Source organism: Arachis hypogaea, chromosome 7, assembly GCF_003086295.3.
Source record: "Arachis hypogaea cultivar Tifrunner chromosome 7, arahy.Tifrunner.gnm2.J5K5, whole genome shotgun sequence".
Taxonomy (NCBI): Eukaryota; Viridiplantae; Streptophyta; class Magnoliopsida; order Fabales; family Fabaceae; genus Arachis; species Arachis hypogaea.
The window spans coordinates 15,199,571-15,214,716 of record NC_092042.1 but is presented as its reverse complement, the minus strand read 5'-3'; the positions used below and the strand labels follow the sequence as shown (position 1 = coordinate 15,214,716).

Below are 15,146 nucleotides of genomic sequence, written 5' to 3'. Positions count from 1 at the left end.
AACTCTTGAAGACCTAGAATCTCAGGTATGCACCCATTTAAAAAGAGATTTTGCACATTTTGCACCCATCTAAATAAAATTTTGCACACATGAATCAGACAGTTTGCACCCACTTTAATGAGAATTTGCACACTTTATTCATCACAGTTTGCACCCAATGTAATGAATTTTTTGCACATATATATCGAATAGTTTGCACCCACTTTAATTGAATTTTGCACACATCAATTTGACAATTTACACCCATTTTAGTCAAGTTTTGCACACCTTACTCGTACAAGAGCATATCCGGCTAGTTTCTTGGAGAGGAGTGTGAGAGAAAGTTGTTTGTAATAGCGTGTGAGACAGTCCTTGTATAAAATCACATGCTGGCTGAATGATAGTTAGATCTTGTTATATTTACTGGTTCTTGAGAATTTCTGTATCTTGATTTATATTCTTTAAATAGAACTAAACAAATATTTATAAAAAAAAATATTGGATAATATAAGATTATGTTTGACAATATCAATTAAAAACAATCCCTTGAAGTAAGAGAAAACATTAGAAAAGATTTTTGGCAAGAAAAATAACAACAAAAAAGTAAAATATTTTTTGCAATTTACAAAAGTAATTTAAAAGAAAAAAAGCCTTTTTCATAGACTACAACTACAAAAAATAGGAGGGCATATCCTAGATTTTACCCATATGGCCCATTTTGAGGCATTTCCCTAAATTGATTTTCGATGATCATTATTTTCATAATCAAATTTTTTAGCCTTCCTTCGTTACACTTTCATCCCAAATTATATTTTTTTTATAATATTTGTTACTTTTATTTTATTTTTTTTGTAAAATTTATTTTAACTGCCAAGTATCCCCATAAATTAATTGTTATGTCGATGAAAAAGTTAAATAGGATTTTATATTTTTCATATACAATCATACTATATAAACATTAAATATCAATTACTATCTACAAGTCAACTATTAATATAGGATTATTAATATTAGTATTAGTATTCTTGATTTGTTATGTAAATATCCTTTAGGGTTTTTTAGGTACTCTACTGGGACAAAAGTGTTTTTATGAGTTTTTGTAAAAAAAAAAATTAATTCTAATATGATCAAATTTATGTAATAAGATAAAATTAAGTAAGAGAAAACACGAAAAACCAACACAATCAAGTAGAAAATGAGAAAAAGACAGAGAAAATTATAGTAGTAAGAGAGGATCACATCCATCAAGGCATTAAGGTATGTTCCAAAAGTCTTATTAGGAGAATAGTGGTGGTAAAATTGTTCTCAACAAGGACAATGACTAATGCTTTGAATGTTATTTGGGAGAAACCAGAAAAGTTTAGGGTTGTTGAAAAGGGAGGGAACCAATTCCAATTCTTTCTTCAATAGTGAATTGGATATGCTGTGAATAGAGAAAGGATTTTTTTGGCTTTTTAAGGATTTCATCATCCATATCCGACATTGGAAGGAGACGGATCAAGTAAAAAGTTGTTTGATCCATAGCTTTCCAGTATGGGTACAATTGTGGGGACTACCTGAGAACTACAAAATCTTAGAGGTGGGACTATGTGGTTAGGTTCTCACCCTCTATAAACTTTTCTTTTCAGAAATGGACGAAGAAGCTTATGAACAGTAGTTGAGTTTAGCTTATGCGATAGAAGATGTTTTAGTTTAGTTATTATTATTTTTCCCTCGCTATTAATATTATAATTTTTGCAAGAGGGATATGAGTTTTGACGGGGACGTTCATCCAATGCTGACTTTGATGAGTTCAGGTCAATGAAAGTCGATTGAACCTCGCCGGTCAAGTGTCTCTTGCTTCAGCTTGATTCAGTTCAAGACAATGCATCATCAAGGGTTAACTCTTTTAATGCTTAAGTGCCTAAGAGAAAATCAGGAAGAAGAAGTTCGAGACTTTCCCCTCTGCTTACTCAGATTGACTTTCTAACCCACCTTGATTCAGACAAGCAAGTATGACCAGCAAACAGTCTTTCTTCTTCTATATATATATATATTATTTGTAGGTATTGTAAATTGTATTGAAAAGTATGGATGTATATTTTAAAAATTCGGTTTTAGATTTAAACAGACTCATATTTTAGTATTAAATATTTTAAGAGTCGTAATATCCGAGCTATCACCTGGCACCCGGGGATCTATGAGACTACCTATATGAAATTGTTGGGGTTTGGAGAGAGCCCCTGACAATCCATATTCTTAAAGGGATTAGCAAATCCTACTCCCCCGAGATCGGTTTTATTAGTAAAATCAAAAATCAATCTCGACAAGTGGAGGTAAAGATGAGAGAATGTGGCTTTGCAAAATGGTACATGGTGGAACCAAATGGAATGGATGATGTCTTAGTTTTAGCATGGAAAGAGGGTGTGGATGCGGAGATTCTTGAAGCTGGGGAGTTCTTTATAGCAGTGAGAATTAAGGATATCTATTTGGGAGAGATCTGGTTGTTCATTGGTGTGCACTTCAATCATAACGATCAACTCCAGCATCAACAATTTAAAAAGATATCAGCACCGATCACATAAAATAGAGAAAAAATTGTTGTTGTAGGAGATTTCAATGTCATTACCAACCCAAGTGAAAAGGAGGGAGGAGGAAAAAAGTTCCCAGTGACTATGGCAGAATTTAATAGTTTCATTAAAAAAAATTAATGGCTAATTTGGGTATGATTAGCAGGAAATTCATATGTAGTAATAGGAGAAGGGGAAATGAGTTAATTCAAGAGAGAATGGATAGGTGTTTCACGATTGAGGATTGGTTATAGCTATACCCTAATCTGATGGTTCTTCTCCTATCTGATACTGCTCAGATCACGGCCTATTGCTCATGGATTTCTCTCTCCATTTGGAGAAATCAAAATGCAAGTTTAAGTTTCAAGATAGATGATGTAAACTGGAGGAAATCCGGCGTTTAATTGAGAAGGTCTAGAAGACTAGCATAGAAGGCTCGACAATATATGTGGTGGCTTAAAAGATTAAACTTTGTCTCCATAAGTTGGTACAATGACAGCAGTCCTATAATGCTAACTCTAAAAGGGCCACTAATTATTAGCTTGTCTCGGAAATAGAAGAGCTAAGACAGAGTGGGATTCAGGGAGATGTGAAAATGATGGAACTAGAACAGAGGTTGGAAGAAGCAGTGTTTAATAAAGAAAGATACTGAAAAGAAAATCCAAGATCAAGTGGCTCAAGAAAGGGGATAAAAACACAACTTTCTTCCATAGGAAGTTCAAAGGCAGAACCAGGAAAAATAAGATTTAGAGGTTGATTGCCCTTACTAGAAATGCAGCTTTCACGCACCAAGGTATAGCAACAATTGCCGATGATTACTTTAAAGAATTTTTTTTTCTCTACAGGTCAAACACTCCCAGGACCTATTTTACAGGGCTTTAAGCCTAAAGTTACAGCTCTCATGAACCGACGGCTGTAAAGACTAGTATTTATGGAGGAAGTGAAGCGAGCCATTGACGATTGGATTTTTGACGGTTTAGAATTTCTCAAATAAAATCTCGTCGAAGTATAGTTTCTAAACCAAACAATAATCTTTTCATACAAAAGATTGTTTGTCACAAGTAACAAACCCCTAATTTTATAAACCGAAGTATTCAAACCTCGGGTCGTTCTCCCTAGGAATTACAATAAAGTGTCTTGTTATTGGTTGTGATGTGTTTTGGGATTTTGGATAAGAAGCATGAAAAGTAAATGGCAATGAAAATAAACTAACAACTATAAAAGCTCTTGGCAAGATATGAGAACTAGAAGTTCTATCCTAGTTATCCTTCTCAATTGTGATGAGTATTGTTCATTGCTACCACTTAGTTAACCCTTACTAAATAAAGGAAAGTCAAGTGGATGAATTGACTTGAGTCACAAGTCCTAGCCAACTCCCAAGGAAAGACTAGCTTTAGTGCACTCCAAACCAATTAGCAATTTCTCCAATTATCAATCAACAAAGGAATTAGATAACTCAAGAGTCACTAATTACTCTACCTAGGCCAAGAGGAACAAAATCTATACTATATCTAGAAGAGACATTTCAACAAACACATAAAAGGCAATCAAAGTAAACAACATAAATTGCAAGAATTAAAGAGAGATCTAACTACAAAGGCAAGAGATCAACAATAGAAAAGCAAAGAAGAACAATTATTATGAATTACCTCTTATTGAATTGAAAGAAAATGGAATGAGCAATAGTAGATCTACAACAAAACATAAGAACAACATAAAGGAAATTACAATAAAAGAATGGAGGAAGAATGAATCTAACAAAAAGGAATTGAGATGTAGAAGTAGAAGAAGGCAAAGATTAAAACCTAGATCTAAGAACTAATCCTAATCCTAATCCTAATTCTAGAGAGAAGTGAGAGCTTCTCTCTCTAGAAACTACTTCTAAACTAAACTATGACTAATGGTGACAAGTATGTTGATTCCTCTTCAATCTTTGGTTTAAATAGCATCAGAAATGAGTTGGATTGGGCCCACAAGACTCCTAAAACCGCTGGGGACGATTTCATTAAAGTGGGCCAGGACAAAATCGGCGCGCCCGCGCAAAGTGCGCGTGCGCGCCCCTGAACGTGAAGCAACATATGGCAAAATTTATATCATTTTGAAGCCCCGGATGTTAGCTTTCTAACCCAACTAGAACCGCATCATTTGGACCTCTGTAGCTCAAGTTATGGTCGTTTAAGTGCGAAGAGGTCGGCTTGACAGCTTTCCGGTTCTTTCATTTCTTCATGAGTTCTCCAACTTTTCATGCTTCTTTCTTCATTCCCTTGATCCAATCTTTGCCTCCTAAGCCTTAAATCACTTAACAAACATATCAAGGCATCTAATGGAATCAAGGTGAATTAGATTTAGCTATTTTAAGGCCTAAAAAGCATGTTTTCACTCTTAAGCACAATTAAAGGAGAATATACAAAACCATGCTATTTCATTGAATAAATGTGGGTAAAAGGTTATAAAATCCGCTAAAATCAATACAGGATAAACCGTCAAAATGGGGTTTGTCAGCCATCTTCGGTGTCCATTCCTAGAGTGCTCCAGGAGATGATGGTATGACTATAGATTTTTTTAGAAGTATTGGGGACATTGTAGGAGGGGATATTTTTAGGATTGTTCGGAGTTTCTTTGGAGGAAGAAAATTCTTAAGAGTTTCAACTCTATTCAGATTTTTTTGATCCCAAAGATTACTAATGCTAGTAACATGACTTAAGTACAGCTAATAAGTCTGTCTACAATTATGTATAAAATTATTTTTAAAGTCCTAGTTCATAGACTGCAAAAATCCATGCATTTAGTGATAAGCCCTCGTCAGAGTGCTTTATAAAAAAAAAAAATTATCTCTGATAATATTCTAATAGCACATAAATGCATGCATTATCTTAAAAATAAGAAGAGTAGTCTGGAGACCGAAACGGATGTCAATTTGGATGTCAGCAAAGTCTACGACAGAGTCGAATAAAGATTTTTATGGTTCACTATGGACAAACTAGGTTTTGGGATAAAATTGATTGACTGGATTTGTGAACTTGTGTCAACTGTTTCTTATTCTGTTATTGTGGAAGTTCAACCCTTCGGGTTCTTCAAGCCAAAAAAAATTTGACAGAGTGACCCCTTTTCTCCCAATCTTTTTTTTCTATACAGAAGGCTTTTCTTCTTACTACACAAAGTAGAACAAAACAAACAGGTCCCGGAGAATCAGATTAATCGGCGATGTCCTATTATAAATCACTTGCTATTTGCTGATGGCTCTATCCTATTTTGTAAGGTCTTAGAAGAGAATTATAAAAACATTCTGAACTTGTTCAATTCATATGAAGGCGTTAGTGGTCAATAGGTCAATTTGAATAAGTCAGCTCTCTTTTTCAGTAATAACACCTCTCCTCAAATTAAGACATTTATAGCAGGTAGATTAAATATCTCCCATATTAGAGCTCAGAATAAGTATTTGGGGATTCCTTCTCTTGTCCAGAAATTCAAGAGTGAAACTTTTAGTGAAATTAAGGAGAAAATAAGAAAAAAGCTGCATGGATGACAGTGGAATCTATTATCAGCTAGAAAGCAGGCAAGTTCTAAGGGTTATGATGCAGGTGGAAACTTGTCTCGCAACAAATTCCCCTTCGGCAAGTGTACCGAATTGTCATCAAGTAAAACTCACAATAGAGTGGGGTCGAATCCCACAGAGATTAACGGATTAAGCAATCAATGGTTAATTGATTATCCTAGTTAGACGATTCAGATTTGAATGATGAGCAGCAAGAATTGTAAATTTACAGAAAAGTAAAGAAAGCAATAAAGTGCAGAAAAATAAAATGGCAAGAAAAGTAAATGTAAGAAATAAAATGAACATTAGGATCAAGAGATATCGCAATCCTCCGGATCATGTTCATTCTCATCTCTTCCTCAATCAATGCACTCATTGATCTCCTTGGCAATCTTAATTGATCGAATTACAATTCCTTGTAATTCAATCTCTCAAATCTTGATCAATAGCCAATTCCTTGGTCAATTTCTCATGAGAAGAGATGAAGTTTGGTCACTGATTATACCACATGCATTTCCCAAATCAAGTGTTGAAATCTTGATCAATAGCCAATTCCTTGGTCAATTGCTCATGAGAAGAGATGAAGTTTGGTCACTGATTATACCACATGCATTTCCCAAATCAAGTGTTGAGAGGATTATAGTCACATATCCATCCAAACCCAACTTGATCTAGCACGAGAAAGCATTTCTAGCATGATCTCTTCATTCCTTTTCCAAGGTTCCGAAGAGATCCAATTATGGAGAGTTTCTTTTCCAAGACAACTAACCAATTGAATGAAGATTGAAAGCTTTCTAGTAAAATCAAGAGAAAAGAAAGAAGAAGAAGAATAAGAACTACAATTGATCCATTGAATCATAATAGAGCTCTCTAACCCACTAAAAAGAGTTAGTTTATCATTGCTCTACCAAAATAGAAAAGAAAGAAAGTGTAGAAAAGTAAAGATGAAGATTAAAACTAAAATTTAAACTTCAAAATTCATAAATAAAAAGTACAAACTAGAATTAAACTACTACTAAGAAAAAGAAAAGAAAAGAAAAGAAAAGGAAGAAGTAGAGCGATTTTTTTTCATTCCCGAAGAAGTGCATCTTTTATCCGAACCTTCTTCCATAATGGTAAGGAACAACAGTATTATTGAAACAAATACACCAATCACTTTTAATATAAAAAGTCGAGTAGGCGGATTGGTGCGAATGGAGAAGAAAAAAAAAGATTGAATTACAAATATTTTCTGGGGATATCCATTTTCCTGGCGAAATGGATAAGGTATACCGACACAGTGACCCCTCCCCTTGGAGTGTGCCAATTCACAGAAGTTCGAATTGGTCTTCACTCTCTCCCCCTTCCTTCAATTCTCCCGTACCTAGAATGACTTGAATGTAAAAACTAAGGCCTTTATATAGGCTCTCCTAAATTACAAAATGAAATAAAAAGCAAATTACACATAAATGAAAATTCCTATTCTAGATGCTTCTTGTGGCCTTGATTGGTTGACAATTGTCGGTTTGCTTGCTTGAGCTTTGAAGTGGGATTGAGAGAGAAGTGAGTTAAGTTGAGGTCTAGGTGCTAAAGTTAGTGCTAAAGTTAGCCACACTAACGCTACAAGTTTGGCGTTAGTGCTAAAGTTATTGTGGCTAACGTTGCACTTGCTGCCCAGTTGGTATTTTTGGGGTTTAAAAGATGCCTCTTGTTTGTGCTCCAATGTCATGCCCATTATAGAATATTATACATTGTTGGAAAGCTCTGAATATCAGCTTTCTAATGCAACTAGAATCACCTCAATTGGATCTCTGTAACTCAAGTTATTCTCCTTTGAAGTGGACATGGTCGCTGGCATAGTTGCCAGCGTTACTGGAAAACTTTAGGGCCAATAACGCTAGCGATCAGGGCTTCATTATTCCCAGTTTCTGGAGCTCAAACTTAGTGTCCACCCCATACTATTATATATTATTGGAAAGCCCTGGATGTCTACTTTCCAATTCTTTTGAAAGCGCATCATTTGGAGCTCTACAGCTCGAGGTATACTTCTTGGAAGGTGAAGAGGTCAGCTGGCCTTACTACAGGTTGATACCATGTTCATCTTTGCACTTTCGGGGAAAGTTTTCTCCCTCAAATTTAGTGTCCACCATGTAATGCCATATATGCTTGGAAAGCTCTAGAATCCTACTTTCCAGTGCCACTTGAATCACCTCATTTGGAGTTTTGTGGCTCAAGTTATTCTTGTTTGAAGAAGGCATGGTCAGGCTGCCAGGTGGAAATTTTTGCCCACGTTAACTACCACGTTAACTAAGTTAACGTGAGAGTTAACGTGGCTCATTGTGGCTTGTGTGGGCTCCTTCCAACGTTAGTGACAATGTTGGGTGTCACTAACGTTGGCGATCACCTTTCTTCTTCACGTTAACTTCCACGTTAACTAAGTTAACGTGGGAGTTAACGTGGCTTCTTGGGGATAGTGTGGGTTTCTTCCAACGTTAGTGACAATGTTTGGTGTCACTAACGTTGTCGACAACCTTGTTTCTTTACGTTAGCTTCCACGTTAACTAGGTTAACGTGGGAGTTAACGTGGCTTCTTGTGACTTGGCCAACGTTAGTGATAAAGTTGAATGTCACTAACGTTGGCGTCCCCTTTTCTTCTTAACGTTAGAGGCCACGTTAACTTAGTTAACGTGGCAACTAACGTGGCCACTTATGAGCTTGGTCCAACGTTAGTGATAATGTTAAGTGTCACTAACGTTGGCTCCATTTCCTTTCTTCAAAGTTAATGCCACTAACTTTTCTCACTAACGTTGGGGCTTTCCTTCCTTCCACGTTAGTGCCCACGTTAGTGTAACTAATGTAGCCACTAACGTGGCTTCTTCTCTTCTTCTTTTGGCCTGAAATCAATCAAACAAAGTGCATCAAAGTCTTGCTCTTAATCATGGGATCATGTAAATTACACAATGTATGCTTGACTTAAGATGTAAGTGAATATCTACCCAAAACTAGCTTATTTCCTAAGAAAATGCATGAAACTACCTTAAAACAGTAAAGAAAAGGTCAGTGAAACTAGTAAAAATGCCCTGGCATCACAACACCAAACTTAAAGCTTGCTTGTCCCTAAGCAAGTACTGGAACAAGAGAATGATGAATGGAATGCCAAGAGAAATGAGTCATTCTTGTGGAAGTCATGTCCTTGGTTTTATAGTGGTTTCATGCATAGCAACTTATGTTCATTCCTGACTTTCAGACCTTTATCATGTCCTAGAATACTCACTGTGATTGCATCCCATGAGACTTTTATTCATTGATCCTTTTGTTGTTATTTCAAGGCTTATTTTCGTTCCTAGGCTAAGTGCTTTGTAAGGGGGCAACTCTTTAAAATAAGCTTTCAGCCAACACTCCCGAACCAGTTGGTTCAAGGTACTAGGTGTTGAAGCACCCCTAAGGACTTACTTGCTCAAGTCTCTCCCCCATACATACACACCACAGGCACATAGTTTGTTTATTTTCTTTTCTTAAGGTCTTGGTGTCCAGCACCTCTTTGGGCTACTAAATGTTCTGTAGCAAAGATTGCTCTTGATAGTGGACTTTCAGCTGATAATCCCGGGTTAGTTAACCCAAGTTATCAGGTGATAAAGCACCCCTGAGAGCTTAGTAATCCAAGCAGATCCTTGGTACAAGAACACCACAGACACATCCCTCAAGACTCAAACCCTTGGTGCCTAGCCTCTTTTCTTGCTATTTTTTTTTCTTTTATTCTTCAACCTTTGTTCTTTCCCTTTTTCTTATTAGGATCTTGTTATTTAGCTAGTCTCATGGGGTGTGTTCAAAGCATATGATTCAGGGCAGATAGTTGTCTTCCCACCTTGTGGTTGAACCAACTTAGCTAACTTATGACCACACCACAAACTCAGGAACTTACTCCATAGTATGAACTCTGCTCTGGTCTTTTATAAAACACTCATTCTCTTTTCATTTGATTCAAAAGGGACAAGTATACTAGTAAGCAAAGTAAGGATGCAGTAATGACATTCAGACTAGAAAACACAGACTTAATCAATAAAAAGTTTAAAAGACAGAATTGACATGCTTATTCACAAGGAGAAAGCACACATACATACAAAGAACATAGAAGACAATCATGCAAATTAAAGTGCTGGAAATAAGTAAGAGGAGAAAGGAACTTTACCACCTTGTAGTTCATATTTATTGTTGTTGCCCTTCTTCTCCTACTTTTCTCCCTTCCCACACCAATTTAGGCTAATTGCTTGTCTTCAAGCAACAAATAAAACCGTGTGGTGGGGTCTATGATGGGTCATGAACGTCTTACATACTGAAATGTAAGTGATGTATGTGGCTAAGCAAGCGAAAATTAAGGGTAACACTTCAAGCCTAAGAAGCAAAGGCATTATGATTATACAAACAAGTGGTGTTGTTGGATACATTGCATAGAAAAATAAGTGTCACACCAAACTTAGTGTGACACTTTCTCTTAGAATTGATGCAAGTATCCAGAAAGATTGAAAACAGATTGTTGCAGGGCAACACCAAACTTAGAATGTGATCATATGCCAATTTTATTTAGAAAGAAGCTGAGTAAAAGAACTGTTGTGTTAATAACAAAATCACCAAAAGCCAGAGCTATCACGACAGGGGCTTCTTGGTGAGGCATTAACACAAACAGTTAGAGAGCATAGAAAATAAAGAACTAAAGCAATTACATGAATAAAGCAAAACAAAAGAAAATGTCTAATCTAGGTAATCACCAACCGGTAGTTTGTTAATCACAATTAATCCCCGGCAACGGCGCCATAAACTTGATGCAGGTGGAAACTTGTCTCGCAACAAATTTCCCTTCGGCAAGTGCACCGAATTGTCGTCAAGTAAAACCCACAATAGAGTGGGGTCGAATCCCACAGAGATTAACAGATTAAGCAATCAATGGTTAATTGATTATCCTAGTTAGACGATTCAGATTTGGATGATGAGCAGCAAGAATTGTAAATTTACAAAAAAGTAAAGAAAGCAATAAAGTGCAGAAAAATAAAATGGCAAGAAAAGTAAATGTAAGAAATAAAATGAACATTGGGATCAAGAGATATTGCAATCCTCCGGATCATGTTCATTCTCATCTCTTCCTCAATCAATGCACTCATTGATCTTCTTGGCAATCTTAATTGATCGAATTACAATTCCTTGTAATTCAATCTCTCAAATCTTGATCAATAGCCAATTTCTTAGTCAATTGCTCATGAGAATAGATGAAGTTTGGTCACTGATTATACCACATGCATCTTCCAAATTAAGTGTTGAGAGGATTATAGTCACATATCCATCCAAACCCAACTTGGTCTAGCATGAGAAAGCATTTCTAGCATGATCTCTTCATTCTTTTTCCAAGGTTCCGAAGAGATCCAATTATGGAGAGTTTCTTTTCCAAGACAACTAACCAATTGAATGAAGATTGAAAGCTTTCTAGTAAAATCAAGAGAAAAGAAAGAAGAAGAAGAATAAGAACTACAATTGATCCATTGAATCACAATAGAGCTCTCTAACCCACTAAAAAGAGTTAGTTTATCATTGCTCTACCAAAATAGAAAAGAAAGAAAGTGTAGAAAAGTAAAGATGAAGATTAAAACTAAAATTTAAACTTCAAAATTCATAAATAAAAAGTACAAACTAGAATTAAACTACTACTAAGAAAAAGAAAAGAAAAGAAAAGGAAGAAGAGTGGTTGAGGGGAGGGGTCCGAAGACCCACTCCCCTTGGAGTGTGCCAATTCACAGAAGTTCGAATTGGTCTTCACTCTCTCCCCCTTCCTTCAATTCTCCCGTACCTAGAATGACTTGAATGTAAAAACTAAGGCCTTTATATAGGCTCTCCTAAATTACAAAATGAAATTAAAAGCAAATTACACATAAATGAAAATTCCTATTCTAGATGCTTCTTGTGGCCTTGATTGGTTGACAATTGTCGGCTTGCTTGCTTGAGCTTTGAAGTGGGCTTGAGAGAGAAGTGAGTTAAGTTGAGGTCCAGGTGCTAAAGTTAGTGCTAAAGTTAGCCACACTAACACTACAAGTTTGGCGGTAGTGCTAAAGTTATTGTGGCTAACGTTGCACTTGCTGCCCAGTTGGTGTTTTTGGGACTTAAAAGATGCCTCTTGTTTGTGCTCCAATTTCATGCCACTATAGAGTATTATACATTGTTGGAAAGCTCTGAATATCAGCTTTCTAACGCAACTGGAATCACCTCAATTGGACCTTTGTAGCTCAAGTTATTCTCCTTTGAAGTGGACATGGTCGCTGGCATAGTTGCCAGCGTTACTGGAAAACTTTAGGGCCAATAACGCTAGCGATCAGGGCTTCATTATTGCCAGTTTCTGGAGCTCAAACTTAGTGTCCACCCCATACTATTATATATTATTGGAAAACCCTGGATGTCTACTTTCCAATTCCTTTGGAAGCGCATCATTTGGAGCTCTACAGCTCGAGTTATACTTCTTGGAAGGTGAAGAGGTCAGCTGGCCTTACTACAGGTTGATACCATGTTCATCTTTGCACTTTCGGGGCAAGTTTTCTCCCTCAAATTTAGTGTCCACCATGTAGTGCCATATATGCTTGGAAATCTCTAGAATCCTACTTTCCAATGCAACTTGAATCACCTCATTTGGAGTTTTGTGGCTCAAGTTATTCTTGTTTGAAGAAGGCATGGTCAGGCTGCCAAGTGGAAATTTTTGCCCACGTTAACTAAGTTAACGTGGGAGTTGACGTGGCTCATTGTGGCTTGTGTGGGCTCCTTCCAACGTTAGTGACAATGTTGGGTGTCACTAACGTTGGCGATCACCTTTCTTCTTCACGTTAACTTCCACGTTAACGTGGGAGTTAACGTGGCTTCTTGGGGATAGTGTGGGTTTCTTCCAACGTTAGTGACAATGTTTGGTGTCACTAACGTTGTCGACAACCTTGTTTCTTCACGTTAGCTTCCACGTCAACTAGGTTAACGTGGGAGTTAACGTGGCTTCTTGTGACTTGGCCAACGTTAGTGATAAAGTTGAATGTCACTAACGTTGGCGTCCCCTTTTCTTCTTAACGTTAGAGGCCACGTTAACTAAGTTAACGTGGCAACTAACGTGGCCACTTATGAGCTTGGTCCAACGTTAGTGATAATGTTAAGTGTCACTAACGTTGGCTCCATTTCCTTTCTTCAAAGTTAATGCCACTAACTTTTCTCACTAACGTTGGGGCTTTCCTTCCTTCCACGTTAGTACCCACGTTAGTGTAACTAATGTAGCCACTAACGTGGCTTCTTCTCTTCTTCTTTTGGCCTGAAATCAATCAAACAAAGTACATCAAAGTCTTGCTCTTAATCATGGGATCATGCATCATCCAATTTATCATATAATTCATGCAAAATTCTCATGAAATCATGTAAATTGCACAATGTATGCTTGACTCAAGATGTAAGTGAATATCTACCCAAAACTAGCTTATTTCCTAAGAAAATGCAGGAAATTACCTTAAAAACAGTAAAGAAAAGGTCTGTAAAACTTGCCAAAATGCCCTGGCATCAGGTTATAGACGAGGTAGTTCCTATATACACACTATCATATTTCAAATTACCAATTACTCTCCTATCTGAAATTCATAATATCCTGACTAATTTCTGATGGAGACAGAAAGGGACTGAAAAGTGTATGGCGTAGATTAGTTGGGACCAAATGACTCGACCAAAGAAGAATGGCATCTCGGGTTTAAAGATCTCTGAGTTCAAAACCTAGCTCTATTAGGTAAACAGTTTTGAAGAATCACAACAATACCACAGACTATCCTAACCTAGATATACAGAGGTAAATACTACATATATAGTAATATTATGTCTGCAGAAGTAGGAAATATACCTTCCTAAGGATGGTGCAGTATGTTGGAAGGCCGAAAAGTAGTTGAAAAAGGCCTCCATTAGAAAGTTGGTTCTGAAACTTCAATTCGTATTTTTTCAGACACATGACTACCTCCTCTTTATCCCATGAGTATTCTTCCAGCTATGGTTTTTCACACACAATCCTATCAAGTTGTCCATGTTAAAGATCTGTTAACAGAGAACAGAGAATGAAATCAGCACCTCCTACAATAACTCTTTTTCCCTCTTATTATCTATGAATTGAAATAATCAAATCGGATGAGGGTGAAATGTCATAGAATGGATTTTAAACAAGTCAAAATCATATGATATTTCTTTTGATGACTGTGTTGCATATCAATTTTACCATTCCTACCCAGATGTGAACCCAAACCAAAACCAAAATAATTAGTAGGGAATGATACTTGGAAACAAAAAATTTCTCACAAGGTCTAGATTTTTATTTAAAAGTGTTTGCATGAACAACTCCATGTTTCTTCACAACTGCACCGAAAATTCCCTGCAACAAGTCCAATCTGTCAGAGATGCCAATCTGCAAAAGAAACAATCAATCATTGTATCACTCAATATCCTGAATCAAAAAATATTGGCAACAAAATAACTTTGGAGAAAGAATTTTTATTCACCAGTTCTCAAGTTTTCGAGCATGGTGGGAAGCTTCATCGGCATCCCTACGTGGTGGTCATGGTGGAGAGAAAAAAAATAGACCTGCTAGCTTGCTTGTGTTGAAATGGATAGAAAGCTAGGAACAAAGTCATTTTTGAGAATCAAACAAGCTTTCCAATTAAAATAATTGCTACTTTGGAAAAATTTATTGAAAAAAGGCGCTCAACGATTGAAGACTTATTCTTACTTTATCTTTCATTTTCTATTCCTCTTATCTCTTTCTAATATCACTAAAAAAATTTCCTTTTTCCTTATATTATGTCCTATAACTTGGACATTTATTATTCATTTTTAATGAATAAATTGCTATTTTAAAAAAAATATTAATATAGGATTATGAATCTATAGAGGATTAATTTCTAATGATGTTTATATAAAATTCAAATAAAATATAATTGATTTCACAAACAATATAATTATTTCTAAATTTATGGTCTAATAAAATTAAAGATTAAAAATTATAAATGTGACTGATTTTGTATGTTTATGAAAATTTTGATTATTTTCGTATTAAAATTTTT

The 15,146-nt window shown here is 36.1% G+C and overlaps 1 long non-coding RNA gene across 1 annotated transcript; it reads right to left on the bottom strand.

The window, feature by feature from the left end:
- Positions 1-11,665: 11,665 nt before the first annotated feature.
- Positions 11,666-14,725, bottom strand: LOC140174463 (uncharacterized). The gene is made up of 4 exons (XR_011863761.1): positions 14,586-14,725; positions 14,386-14,491; positions 13,940-14,127; positions 11,666-13,366 (listed from the first exon to the last, which is right to left on the bottom strand). It is a non-coding gene; the product is annotated as an uncharacterized lncRNA (long non-coding RNA).
- Positions 14,726-15,146: the final 421 nt, after the last annotated feature.